Raw genomic sequence first — 8,865 nt, 5'->3', positions numbered from 1 at the left:
GAGGAAGATTTCGCGAGACCTCTGCTTGGCAAACGGGTCGATTATCGGGGCGTTTCGGTGATTGTCGTGTGGACCCCACACTTCATACATCGCTGTGGATTGCCTCGCGAAATAGCAATAGAGCTCTTCCAACATTTGTAATTCGTGGTCTAATTAGACAACATCTGGCTTCGAACATAGGAGTTGCTAAGAGTCAAATTCGTGAAAAAAAGCCGATTGTCTGGGAAATCCTTCAAGAAGTTATGCAGGGGCATCCCGTATTACTGAATAGAGCACCTACTCTACATAGATTAGGCATACAGTCATTCCAACCCATTTTAGTGGAAGGACGCACTATTTGTTTACATCCATTAGTTTGTAAGGGGTTCAATGCAGACTTTGATGGGGATCAATGGCTGTTCATGTGCCTTTATCTTTAGAAGCTCAAGCAAGGCTCGTTTACTTATGTTTTCTCATATGAATCTCTTATCTCCAGCTATTGGAGATCCCATTTCTGTACCGACTCAAGATATGCTGATTGGACTCTATGTATTAACGAGCGGCACTCGTCGAGGTATTTGTGCAAACAGATATAATCCATGTAATCGAAAAAACTATCAAAATGAAAGAATTTACGAAACAAACTATAAGTATATGAAAGAACCCTTTTTTTGCAATTCCTATGATGCAATTGGAGCTTATCGGCAGAAAGAATCAATTTAGATAGTCCTTTGTGGCTTCGGTGGCAATTAGATCAACGCGTTATTGCTTCAAAAAAGTTCCTATCGAAGTTCACTATGAATCTTTTGGTAACTATCATGAGATTTATGCACACTATCTGATAGTAAGAAGTGTAAAAAAACAAACTTTTTGTATATATATTCGAACCACAGTTGGTCATATTTCTTTTTATCGAGAAATCGAGGAAGCTATACAAGGTTTTTCTCAAGCTTGTTCATATGATACCTAATAATATGGTATTCATAAAAAAGAATTATAGGACACCCGTGTGAATTCGGACCTCTCCGAGTCAACTCGGACATAGTTCCTGACCTAAAAAATCAAGATCGAGAAAAGGAAGTTTTGCAATCATTGACTCAAACTCATTGTCGAATCCCATTCAGCAGAATATGGAGGTACTTATGGCGGAACGGGCCAATCTGGTATTTCACAATAAAGTGATAGATGGAACTGCTATTAAACGACTTATTAGCCGATTAATAGATCACTTCGGGATGGCATATACATCACACATCCTAGATCAAGTAAAGACTCTGGGTTTCCAGCAAGCAACTGCTACATCCATTTCATTAGGAATTGATGATCTTTTAACGATACCTTCTAAGGGCTGGCTTGTCCAAGATGCTGAACAACAAAGTTTGATTTTGGAAAAACACCATCATTATGGGAATGTACATGCGGTAGAAAAATTACGCCAATCTATTGAGATATGGTATGCTACAAGTGAATATTTGCGACAGGAAATGAATCCTAATTTTAGGATGACGGACCCTTTCAATCCAGTCCATATGATGTCTTTTTCGGGAGCTAGAGGAAATGCATCTCAAGTACATCAATTAGTAGGTATGAGAGGATTAATGTCGGATCCCCAAGGACAAATGATTGATTTACCTATTCAAAGCAATTTACGCGAAGGACTGTCTTTAACAGAATATATTATTTCTTGCTATGGAGCCCGTAAAGGAGTTGTAGATACTGCGGTCCGCACATCAGATGCTGGATATCTTACGCGTCGACTTGTTGAAGTAGTTCAACATATTGTTGTACGTCGAACGGATTGTGGCACTATCCGAGGGATTTCTGTGAGTCCTCGAAATAAAAGTCGGATGATGTCAGAAAGAATTTTTATCCAAACATTAATTGGTCGTGTCTTAGCAGACGATATATATATAGGTTCCCGATGTGTCGCCTTTCGAAATCAAGATCTTGGGATTGGACTTGTCAATCGATTCATAACCTTTGGAACACAATCAATATCTATTCGAACTCCCTTTACTTGTCGGAGTACATCTTGGATCTGTCGATTATGTTATGGCCGGAGTCCCACTCATGGTGACCTAGTTGAATTGGGGGAAGCTGTAGGTATTATTGCGGGTCAATCTATTGGCGAACCGGGGACTCAACTAACATTAAGAACTTTTCATACCGGTGGAGTATTTACAGGAGGTACTGCCGAACATGTACGAGCCCCTTATAATGGAAAAATCAAATTTAATGAGGATTTGGTTCATCCTACACGTACACGTCACGGGCATCCTGCCTTTCTATGTTATATAGACTTGTCTGTAATTATTGAGAGCGAAGATATTATACATAGCGTGACTATTCCACCAAAAAGTTTTCTTTTAGTTCAAAATGATCAATATGTGGAATCAGAACAAGTGATTGCTGAGATTCGCGAGGGAACATCCACTTTTCATTTTAAAGAGAGGGTTAGAAAATATATTTATTCTGACTCCGAGGGCGAAATGCATTGGAGTACTGATGTATCCCATGCACCCGAATTTACATATAGTAATGTCCATCTTTTACCAAAAACAAGTCATTTATGGATATTATCAGGAGGTTCTTGTGGATCTAGTCTAATTCTTTTTTCGATCCACAAAGATCAAGATCAAATGAACATACCCTTTCTTTCCGTCGAAAGAAAATCTATTTCTAGCCTCTCAGTGAATAATGATCAAGTGAGCAAAAAATTTTTCAGTTCAGATTTTTCTGATAAAAAAAAATCTGGGATTCCCAATTATTCAGAATTGAATGGAATCGTAGGTACTAGTCATTATAATTTCATATATTCTGCTATTTTTCATGAGAATTCGGATTTATTAGCAAAAAGGCGAAGAAATAGATTTCTCATTCCATTCCAATCGATTCAAGAGCAAGCGAAAGAGTTCATACCACATTCAGGTATCTCGATTGAAATACCCATAAATGGTATTTTCCGTAGAAACAGTATTTTTGCTTTTTTTGATGATCCTAGATACAGAAGAAAGAGTTCCGGAATTCTTAAATATGGAACTCTAAAGGCGGACTCAATCGTCCAAAAAGAGGATATGATTGAGTATCGAGGAGTCCAAAAATTTAAGACAAAATACGAAATGAAAGTAGATCGCTTTTTTTTCATTCCTGAGGAAGTGCATATTTTACCCGAATCCTCCGCCATAATGGTACAGAACTATAGTATCATTGGAGTCGATACACGAATCACTTTAAATATAAGAAGCCAAGTCGGCGGGTTGATCCGAGTGGAGAGAAAAAAAAAAAGGATTGAACTCAAAATATTTTCGGGGGATATCCATTTTCCGGACAAGACAGATAAGATATCCCGACATAGTGGCATCTTGATACCGCCAGGAAGGGGAAAAACAAACTCTAAAGAATCAAAAAATTTAAAAAATTGGATTTATGCCCAACGGATCACACCAACCAAGAAAAAGTTTTTTGTTTTGGTGCGGCCCGTAGCTACCTATGAGATAATGGACAGTATAAATTTAGCAACACTCTTCCCACAAGATCTCTTTCGGGAAAAGGATAATATTCAACTTCGAGTTTTCAACTATATCCTTTATGGAAATGGTAAACCAACTCGAGGAATTTCTGACACAAGTATTCAATTGGTTCGCACTTGTTTAGTCTTGAATTGGGACCAAGACAACAAAAATTCTTCCCTCGAGGAGGTCCGCGCTTTCGTTGTTGAAGTAAGTACAAAGGGTTTGATTCGAGATTTCATAAGAATTGGCTTAGTGAAATCCCATATTTCGTATATAAGAAAAAGAAATAATCCGCCGGATTCGGGATTGATCTCTGCAGATTCCGTGAATCCGTTTTATTCGCTTTCTCCCAAGGCTGGCATTCTTCAACAATCGCTTAGACAAAATCATGGAACTATTCGTATGTTCAGAAATAAGGAATCCCAATCTTTGTTAATTTTATCATCCTCTAATTGTTTTAGAATCGGTCCATTTAATCATGTAAAATATCACAATGTTATAAACCAATCAATAAAAAAAAAACCTCTAATTACAATTCAAAATTCGTCGGGCCCCTTAGGAACAGCCATTCAAATTTCGAATTTTTATTCATTTTTGCCTTTACTAACTTATAATCAGATCTCTGTAATTAAATATTTGCAACTTGATAACTTCAAATATATTTTTCAAATAATTCACTCTTATTTAATAGATGAAAACGGAAGAATTTTTAATCTAGATCCATACAGTAACCTTGTTTTGAATCCATTCAAATTGAATTGGTATTTTCTTCATCAAAATTATAATAATTATTATTGTGAGGAAACGTCCACAATAATAAGTCTTGGACAATTTTTTTGTGAAAATCTATGTATAGCCAAAAAAGAACCATACCTAAAATCGGGTCAAGTTTTAATTGTTCAAAGGGATTCTGTAGTAATAAGATCCGCTAAGCCCTATTTGGCTACTCCGGGAGCAAAAGTTCACGGGCATTATAGAGAAATTCTTTACGAAGGGGATACATTAGTTACATTTATATATGAAAAATCGAGATCCGGTGATATAACCCAAGGTCTTCCAAAAGTAGAACAGGTGTTAGAAGTCCGCTCGATTGATTCAATATCACTGAACTTAGAAAAGCGGATTAAGGGTTGGAACAGGTGTATAACAAGAATTCTTGGAATTCCTTGGGGATTCTTGATTGGTGCTGAGCTAACTATAGTGCAAAGTCGTATTTCTTTGGTTAATAAGATTCAAAAGGTTTATCGATCCCAGGGGGTGCAGATTCATAATAGGCATATCGAAATTATTGTACGTCAAATAACATCAAAAGTTTTGGTTTCAGAAGAGGGAATGTCTAATGTTTTTTTACCTGGAGAATTGATTGGATTGTTACGAGCAGAACGCACGGGGCGTGCTTTAGAAGAAGCAATCTGTTATCGAGCCGTTTTATTAGGAATAACTCGAGCATCTTTGAATACTCAAAGTTTTATATCCGAAGCAAGTTTTCAAGAAACTGCTAGAGTTTTAGCAAAAGCTGCTCTTCGGGGTCGTATCGATTGGTTGAAAGGCCTGAAAGAAAATGTTGTTCTAGGGGGTGTGATCCCCGCCGGGACCGGGTTCAACAAAGGATTGGTGCATTGTTCACGGCAACATACCAATATTCTTTTTGAAAAAAAAACAAAGAATTTATCTTTATTAGAGGGAGATATGAGAGATATTTTATTTTATCACAGGGAATTTTGTGACTCTTCTATTTACAAATCTGCCTTTTCTAGAATTGAATAATTCCTAATAGCAGATTCCTGTTTTGAATTTCATGTTTTATTGTTTGCTGTAGTCATTTGCTTTAATAATTTGTTAACACTAATAAAGATAATAATGAATACAAAATAATGGCTCGGCTCGTGCATAAACGGACAAGAGAAGGTTCCATTGGAACAAATTTTTATTTTAGTTTTGGGTACCCCCCTTTTAAGTGTGAAAAGAAATGACAAAAAGATATTGGAACATCGATTTGGAAGAGATGATGAGAGCAGGAGTTCATTTTGGGCATGGTACTAGGAAATGGAATCCTAGAATGGCACCTTATATTTCTGCAAAGCGTAAAGGTATTCATATTATAAATCTGACTAGAACTGCTCGTTTTTTATCAGAAGCTTGTGATTTAGTTTTTGATGCAGCAAGTAGGGGAAAACAATTCTTAATTGTTGGGACAAAAAATAAAGCAGCTGATTTAGTGTCGCGGGCTGCAATAAGGGCTCGGTGTCATTATGTTAATAAAAAGTGGCTCGGCGGCATGTTAACAAATTGGTCTACTACAGAAAAAAGACTTCATAAGTTTAGGGACTTGAGAACTGAACAAAAGACAGAGGGATTCAACCGTCTTCCGAAAAGGGATGCAGCTGTGTTGAAGAGACAATTATCTCGCTTGGAAACATATCTAGGCGGGATTAAATATATGACGGGATTGCCTGATATTGTAATCATCATCGATCAGCAAGAAGAATATACGGCTCTTCGAGAATGTATAACTTTGGGAATTCCAACCATTTCTTTAATCGATACAAATTGTAATCCCGATCTCGCGGATATTTCTATTCCAGCAAATGATGACGCTATAGCTTCAATTCGATTCATTCTTAACAAATTAGTATTCGCAATTTGTGAGGGTCGTTCTAGCTATATACAAAATTCTTGATTAATAATAAGATAAATAAATCAATTTTTTTTGAGGGAGGGGCTCCCTGTATTTCGATTTATAAAATCGGTTACTATTCCTGAATCATACAAAAGAAAAAGAGATAAAAAACTGGGTATATTGTGTGATTCGTTTAGTTGGTATCCAAAACTAAAATAAAAATTCAAGTAAATAAGTAAAAAAAAAGGGGGGGTCTTGAATCAAAATAATTTAAAGTTCTTATTTCTGTCAGAGGGCAATATGAATGTTTTATCATGTTCCATCAATACACTAATAAAAGAAGGGTTATATGAGATATCTGGTGTAGAAGTAGGCCAACATTTCTATTGGCAAATAGGGGGGTTCCAAGTCCATGCGCAAGTCCTTATTACTTCTTGGGTTGTAATTGCTATCTTATTAGGTTCCGCAGCTCTAGCGGTTCGCAATCCACAAACCATTCCAACTGGCGGCCAAAACTTCTTTGAATTTGTCCTTGAATTCATTCGAGATGTGAGTCAAACCCAGATTGGAGAAGAATACGGTCCATGGGTTCCCTTTATTGGAACCCTGTTTTTATTTATTTTTGTTTCTAACTGGTCAGGAGCCCTTTTACCGTGGAAAATTATCCAGTTACCTCAAGGGGAGTTAGCAGCACCAACGAATGATATAAATACGACGGTTGCTTTAGCTTTACTCACATCAGTAGCATATTTTTATGCGGGTCTTAGCAAAAAAGGATTAGGGTATTTCAGTAAATACATTCAACCAACTCCAATTCTTTTACCCATTAACATCTTAGAAGATTTTACAAAACCCCTATCACTGAGTTTTCGACTTTTCGGAAATATATTAGCCGATGAATTAGTAGTTGTTGTTCTTGTTTCTTTAGTACCTTTAGTGGTTCCTATACCTGTCATGTTCCTTGGATTATTTACAAGCGGGATTCAAGCTCTCATTTTTGCCACTTTAGCTGCGGCTTATATAGGTGAATCCATGGAGGGTCATCATTAACTATTTTTTTTTTTCAAATTTAGGTTAGCCCAATTATCGAATAGTTGGTTTACGTTATGTAAGAAACACTTGTATATGTCATATTTGATATTGACTAGGTATATATAAGTTAAAGATCTATATAATCTGCCCCACTATTTTTGTGAATTTCTATTTAGATAACGATTCGATTATAAGTTCTTACTTTTTATCTGTGAATTGGCTGAAAAAAACGATCAAAAAAAGAACGAAGAATTAAAAGAAAAGAATGGTTCACAAAAAAGAAACGGCATAAAAAAGTCGTATATATATATATTATGCATTTTTCAAAATCCCGTGGATAGGAACTAATATCAAAGTAATTCTTATCAAGTTTTTGGTTATTTTGGCTGGATGAATCTTAGCGATGACTTAATTATAATTAAGTCCTAAGTCGTTGGATGATTGTATCATTAACTATTTCTTTATTTTGGTGTGAGGAACTTATCATGAATCCACTGGTTTCTGCTGCTTCGGTTATTGCTGCTGGGTTGGCTGTTGGGCTTGCTTCTATTGGACCTGGGGTTGGTCAAGGTACAGCTGCGGGTCAAGCTGTCGAAGGTATCGCGAGACAACCTGAGGCAGAAGGAAAAATACGAGGTACTTTATTGCTTAGTTTGGCTTTTATGGAAGCTTTAACAATTTATGGCCTAGTTGTAGCATTAGCGCTTTTATTTGCGAATCCTTTTGTTTAATCCTAGAAATAATAAAATTAGGAATTTTTTTTTTCGTAGTTTTTTTTATTCTATCAAGATTTCACTCCTACAATTATTCATTGAGACAACAACCCTTGGGAAGGACTAATTTGAGGATGGGGAATTAACACATCGATTCGCTTTCTTCCTTCCCCTTATTCTTTTTAGTTTAATGGAAATTTTTTTTTAAGGAGTGTTGCGCAAAAAGGAGGTTTAGGTTTTTTAAAATTGATATAAAACTTGGTCTCAAATTCTAGCTTAATTTTAATTAAGTCTCATTATTATTATTGAAAATTAAAAATTTTTGGAAAATAAATTTGTAAATAGAATAGGTTTTTGATTCTGTTTATAAATATCCAAATAGGTAAATTAAATTATAAATTATTAAACGAAATTTTCTTTTTATTCAAAAAAACAAAGAATAAAAAAAAAAAGGACAGAGTTCTTTTTTTTTATAGTTTAGCTAGAAGAGGAGATTATATGAAAAATTTAACCGATTCTTTCGTTTACTTGGGTCACTGGCCATCCGCCGGGAGTTTCGGGTTTAATACCGATATTTTAGCAACAAATCCAATAAATCTAAGTGTAGTCTTCGGTGTATTGATCTTTTTTGGAAAGGGAGTGTGTGTGAGTTGTTCATTTCAAGAATAGGCTGGATTCGTCCAGTGGCACTATAACTAGCAAAGAGTGCCTAATCCCGCGAATTACTTCTGAATACAAAATTCAATAAAAAATCATATTTTAGAACCATAGCATTTCGTTATTCTTTGGTAAGTCTACTTGACTTTGATTCTCTATCAACCAAAAATTTGGGACCATTAATTAACATGGTTAAAACTAAACCGTTTGAAGTTCAGATGCAACATGGTACTCTTTCTACCATATGTAGTCTAATTAAAAAATGAATAAGATTTTCAAAAAGAATAGTTCGGCTTTTTTCGATATAAAACACTCATGTCGATAAAAATTTTTGAGTCTTTTTGTATAATGC

At 35.6% G+C, this 8,865-nt stretch overlaps 1 protein-coding gene across 1 annotated transcript in view; it reads left to right on the top strand.

The window, feature by feature from the left end:
* Positions 1-1,104: 1,104 nt before the first annotated feature.
* Positions 1,105-8,865, top strand: part of LOC125602752 (ATP synthase subunit alpha, chloroplastic-like) — an 11,858-nt gene continuing 4,097 nt past the window's right edge. The window contains exon 1 of the mRNA XM_048774197.1: positions 1,105-8,499. The gene's annotated coding sequence lies outside the window, so the exon portion shown is untranslated. The remainder of the gene's footprint in view (positions 8,500-8,865) is intronic.

This window comes from Brassica napus, unplaced genomic scaffold (genome assembly GCF_020379485.1).
Source record: "Brassica napus cultivar Da-Ae unplaced genomic scaffold, Da-Ae ScsIHWf_2966;HRSCAF=3752, whole genome shotgun sequence".
Taxonomy (NCBI): Eukaryota; Viridiplantae; Streptophyta; class Magnoliopsida; order Brassicales; family Brassicaceae; genus Brassica; species Brassica napus.
Note: the sequence above shows the minus strand (reverse complement) of the source record. Positions and strands in the feature narration are given on the sequence as shown.